The sequence below is a fragment of the Octopus bimaculoides genome, chromosome 2 (assembly GCF_001194135.2).
Source record: "Octopus bimaculoides isolate UCB-OBI-ISO-001 chromosome 2, ASM119413v2, whole genome shotgun sequence".
NCBI lineage: Eukaryota > Metazoa > Mollusca > Cephalopoda > Octopoda > Octopodidae > Octopus > Octopus bimaculoides.
Genome location: NC_068982.1, coordinates 18,005,621 through 18,011,609, shown reverse-complemented (window position 1 = coordinate 18,011,609; position 5,989 = coordinate 18,005,621). Strand labels below are relative to the sequence as shown.

At 35.8% G+C, this 5,989-nt stretch overlaps 1 protein-coding gene across 1 annotated transcript in view; it reads right to left on the bottom strand.

The window, feature by feature from the left end:
• The window catches only part of LOC106877805 (ABC transporter G family member 7-like), an 81,550-nt gene that overhangs the window by 301 nt on the left and 75,260 nt on the right, over positions 1–5,989 (bottom strand). The window lies entirely within an intron of this gene.

Below are 5,989 nucleotides of genomic sequence, written 5' to 3'. Positions count from 1 at the left end.
TATTCGTATCAACATTGTTCGTATCGACATTATTCGTAACAACATTATTCTTGTCAACATTATTCTTGTCAATATTATTCTTATTTACATTATTCTTATCAACACTATTCTTATCAACACTATTCGTATCGACATTATTCGTATCGACATTATTCGTAACAACATTATTCTTATCAACATTATTCTTATCAACATTATTCTTATCAACATTATTCTTATCAACATTATTCTTATCAACATTATTCTTATCGACATTATTCGTATCGACATTATTCTTGTCAACATTATTCTTATCGATATTATTCTTATCGACATTATTCTTATCGACATTATTCTTATCAACATTATTCTTATCGCTGTATATATATCGCTTATAGTGTTCTATCTCTATGCTTTTCTTTGAATCTATAGTTCTCTTCCTAACTTAGAATGATGACATTTAATGCCTAACATATTTCACTCTTGAATGACTTCGGTATAATGTAATTAATATCTTAGCTACCACTTGTACTGATGAAAGACTATCTAGAAAATATGCTGTGTACAGCCAGAGTGAGCTGGCTATTTATGCTGCAAGTTGAATAATACCTTTGTTATCAATTCGCCTGTTGTCTTAAACACTCGGCTTATAGGATCTGTTCTATGAGGTCATTAATATTGGAAGGAAATCTTTCCATCTCCAACATCTAACACACATTTGGCAATTTGGTCAAACAGTTGGTCCTCAAAATTATGGACCCTCGTATTTATAGGCATTTGAACAGATTTAACTTTGACGCAACAAAATAAACGTTTATTTCATCATCGCTTGTCGACAACTCTACATCACCTCATATTAAAGATCTATAGCCACACAGTCCTTTAATATCTTGTTCAGGACTCCTAGAGTTATCAGGTACTCCTTTGTTCACCATTTAAAAGAAAATATTTAGAATCGGTAAGAAACTTGCCCAGTTCTCAAAAAGGCTCACGAACAAGTGCATTGTACAGCACCCAGAAAGATGTGTGGTGGATACTTCAATAAACAGCTGCAACAGCTATACCTACTTCATGCCTATCATCGCGAAGCAAAATTATCATTAGGAAGTTGTATGTTTGTTTGGAAGATTCATTCCACCTCCACCATACATCATGAAGGGCAATTCTGTTTCCTTGCTGGGCAAGCCCTTTCAAAATAGCATGATATTCGACTTTCAGGTTTGCGATAAGTTTAGATTCATTGTCAGTGCCATATGCTGATAATGCGCCAGTATGATGTCTCTCTCTCTCAAGACTTCTGCTGAAATATTGCCTTCGGTGCTGTAAGTTTGATACCGGAAATATTGTTTTAGTTTGGAGTCATTGATATCCTCAAACATATACTCAATATAATGAAATCATCATAGTTTGGATCAGTGTACCTAGTCCTCTTTCAGCATACATCTCTTCCGTTTGATGCTTAGAATACTTAATCACGTCCTCACGACATTTAAACCAAAACTGATGAAGATTAGATGGTTCTATGTCCGCAGAAAAAGGTATTCTGGTGCAGAAAGTAGTCACTTACATTGAGATGTGTTAAAGTTATCCAAAAGTATGGAAGATTTGTTCTTGTCCTATCCACCATGATTCCTTTTTTTTCTGAGGATATTCACTCCAGAGGAAGTCATTTTGCAAAACACGTGTGTCTTTTGATATTCTGCAAAGAATTCCTCTCTTCTTCAGCAGTGGTCTGAAGAAATTGTCTTATGAGTTCTGATGCATGAACAGGAAATGGTAAATTTATTTTCCATAGGAATTATCAATTGTTGTTTTCTGTTCTGTTCATTTCTTAGCTAAAATTATCACAAATTGTGGACATGGGCTCACAAAAACCTATTGTTTCAGAATCATAGTTATGTCCAGGATCATAATCAATAACACTGCTCATACTCTACTTATGTAGGTGTGGTTGAGATCTCACCTTTGTCTGACTTTACATCTGGTTTCTGCTGCATCATGCAGGAGCCACCATTTTGGAAGGCATATTACATCAGGATGATGCAATATATTGTGCAGGGAATACAACGGTATTATCAATTGTTATTTCCATAGGTACTGCTACGTTCATTTCTAGTAGTGTGAACCGCCGGTCTGTATGGAGGGATGATAATTACCAACGTTAATGCAAAATCAGTGATTGCAATCAATTTAATTGCAGATCATGCTTTTAGGGAAAATGGTGATTCAAAGTAATATCAGAGAAGTTCATGCGCTGCATGTCAGAATTACAGAAATAATTGGTTTAAAAAGCCAAGTGTATTTTGAGATGTATATATGTGTGTGTGTGAGTGTGTGTGTACATATATATGCATATATATATACATATTTATATGCATTTATATAAATATATATATATATATATATATATATATATATATATATATATATATATATATATATATATACATACACATTTATATATATATGTATGCACACACACATATAAATACACACATGCAAACACACATATACATACACACACAAACACAAACACACACACACATACACACATATATATATATATATATATATATATATATATATATCACATATGTGCGTGTGTATGTGTGTATAAGTATATGTGTGTATGAGAGATAGATAGATAGAGAGAGAGAGAGAGAGAGAGAGAGAGAGAGCAGCAATTAAAAGAGAAATTATAAAATAGTTATTTTATCATATTTCGTAGGGTGTACATAATGTGCATATACATTTCCTGAATATTAGTAATGTTTCGGAAAGTGTTACTATGGGAGCCAAATTGATATGATACTGGCGAAGAGTGAGAATAGGAATACCAATATTTAAACGGAAAACTTGGAGGTAAAAGTGATATTGCAGTAGTATTTCGTTTATGAATGTTGAAAAATTTCTATCAATAAGCGCTGGCATTAGACAGCTCTCCATATAAAACATCTGTGGATTTATTAATCTTTATTTTATTATATTTTGCAGAATAGCTTGTTTTGTTGTTACACTCAGTCCACCTAAGGAATGAGGAATTTAATTTCTACTAACAGAACTAATGCATCCAACGGTCTAGGATCAAGACATAAGATATCTAATTCAGCAGCAGATGAATTTGAAACCTTTCGTATAAAAATGATATTAAATAAGGAACTTGATTAACGTAGGGTTATTACTGATGATGCTGATATAAATTGTTAATTATGACAATAATATATCAGTTAATTTTAATAGAATTAGGCTGGAAGTCAAATGTCGTGGGATCGAGTTCACATGCATCTCACATCCAACTGTAGAGTTCTGTTTCATTAGCAATTCGTGTTCTTAAATAGAAATGTAATTTCAAAGTAAAAACTCAAATGGTTTTCGAAATAGCTCTCAGTGCCAAATTAGAATCTATGAAGGTATGAAAATTAAAATGATAGACAGCAAGGGACATGGTAAACTGAGAGAAGGTAAAGTATAAGAAATAGAGGAAGAGAGATCGAAGAAAAAAGACAAAGAATGTAAGAGGGAGGGAGAGGCAAGTGAGAGAAAGAAGTAGGTGCTTGTACAATCGTTGAAAAAGTGGCAGCAAACAGGTGTAAATGATTCTAAGGAACGGACAGGTACTGAGAAAGAACTATAAATTTATAGCCTTGTGGTGTAAATAACCGACATAAACGAGAGGGGGAAAGAGAAAGCAAAACGAAAAGGTGAATGAAGAGCTGTTAGAATCAGAATGGTGGATATAAAAAGAGAGAGCAATAAAAAGTGAGATATAAAAGAAAAAGAAGATACCTCTCACACACAAAGGTATACATACATACACACGCGCAGGTCAAAATACACATATACATAGATACATATGATGGGTTCTACCGGTGGTTTTGACGTATGGCGGTCCATTTAATCGATATCGATCAACTAAACGGCCTACTCATTACGCTAGTAAATACTTGAGTATTTCTCACACATATGTACACTTAAAGTGTTGTTCGTCCGTCGAGACGACGTGGAGAATCTGGTCATCGTGGCGTTATCGGGCCATGAGGATGCACAGAGGACTGGTCAATTGAATCTGAAGACTTTTGTGTCTTTCATAGTATGAACAAGGAATACAAATATAAATGGAAGGTCTGAAAGTATTTTCCTTTCTGGCATTCCTCCGTTGTTAAGCTGCGTTATTACTCTTCAAATCCTCTGTCAGATATTCCTTTTGTGCGTAATGTTAAAGGCCTTCACTGAAGCCTCCAGAGTATTGTTTACGACTCTTTCAGACTTATGGAGGGAAGTGGGATTCGGCCCACTCGATTTTGCTGAAGTGAAGTTTCTTACAGTTGTTTGGCACGTGAACTCCGTAATCTTTCCCTGTGAACTCCGTAATCTTTCCTTGTGTGGAGGATGGATAGCTCAGTATGAAATAGTACTTCAGGAATTATGTCTTAAAAGAGCGGTTTCGTAGGAATGACAGTCTGGTACACCTTGATGCTGTCTTCATGAGTGTTGCCAATATGAGCAGGAGAGAACATACTTCAGAGATAGTGACATGTTCATGAAGATGCTGGCCGATGCATCACTTTGGTTTTCTTTGTACTGGTATTCAAGCTGAAAATCTTACATGCGCCAGAGAAATGGTCAACACTATATTGTAAGTCATCAACTGAATTGGCGGTCAGGGGACAGTCACCGTCAGACAGAGGTCATTGCGTTCGTCTTTCGAAACCTTGAATTGTTTTCCTGGAAACAACTGATGTTGAACACTGAACCGTCCGCATATTTATTATTGCAATAGCGATGAGTCTTTCCTTTAATCTTAGGAGATGAAATGAGTGTGACAATGGGGAAAAGGTGAATATTGGCCGACCAGTTTGTCTCACAAGTTATGAATATATATGAATATTTAATGTGCACGTGTGAATTCGTGTGAATGCGTGTGTGTGCGTGTGTGTGCGTATGTGTGTAAATAACTACATGTATATCTGGAGTAACTTTTCTCAACATGCAAAAATCTAGATGAGGGTGTCTCTCCAGGTCGAGCTGCATCATCTTTACATTGATTAGAATGTCGCTGGACAGAATCGCAAAATGGATTCTATTGGGCCATCCCCTAAATAATGCGGTCTTTTTAATACTTCGTGCTTTTTGTTTTTTCAAAATTAAGATAAACAAAGTTCTTTTTCAATGTGAAATATACTTTCCTTCATTTTATCCAATGCTCTTCCATCTATACGGTAGACGTAAAGACCCCTCTTCCAAAATTTACTTGTCTGTAACGAAAAATACTCTTCCACTACTGTTCTGACGTTGTCTGCAGAATTCATATTTTTTTGGTCCAAATGGTTTTGAAGACTGTGGGTTAAATGATAATAAGATAGAGCAATGACCGGCGAATATGATGGGTAGAGCATCGTTTCCCATTCAAACTGTTCCCTTTAAGCCATAAACTAAGTAATATCTGTAATAATTTACACAAATAATCAAAACGTACGGCACTTATATAAATTGATTTCAAATATTGGCATAAGGCCTTTCGTGAAACACTGGGGACGATGTAATCGAGTAGTCTCCTCCTGGCAAATTTCAGGCCTTGTGCCTTAAGTAGAACGATTATTGTTATTATTGTTAAGGTGGAAAGCTGACAGAATTGCTAGCACGCCGGACGAAATGCTTAGCGGTATTTCGTCTGCCGTTAGGTTCTGAGTTCAAATTCCGCCGAGGTCGACTTTGCCTTTCATCCTTTCGGGGTCGATAAATTAAGTACCAGTTACGCACTGGGGTCGATGTAATCGACTTAATCCCTTTGTCTTTCCTTGTTTGTCCCCTCTATGTTTAACCCCTTGTGGGCAATAACGAAATAGGTATTTCGTCTGCCGCTAGGTTCTGAGTTAAAAATTCTGCCGAGTTCGACTTTGCCTTTCATCCTTTCGAAGTTGATAAATTAAGTACCAGTGAAACACTAGGGATGATGTAATCGACTGGTCCCCTCCGAAAAAATTTTAGGTCTTGTGTGCCTATAGTAGAA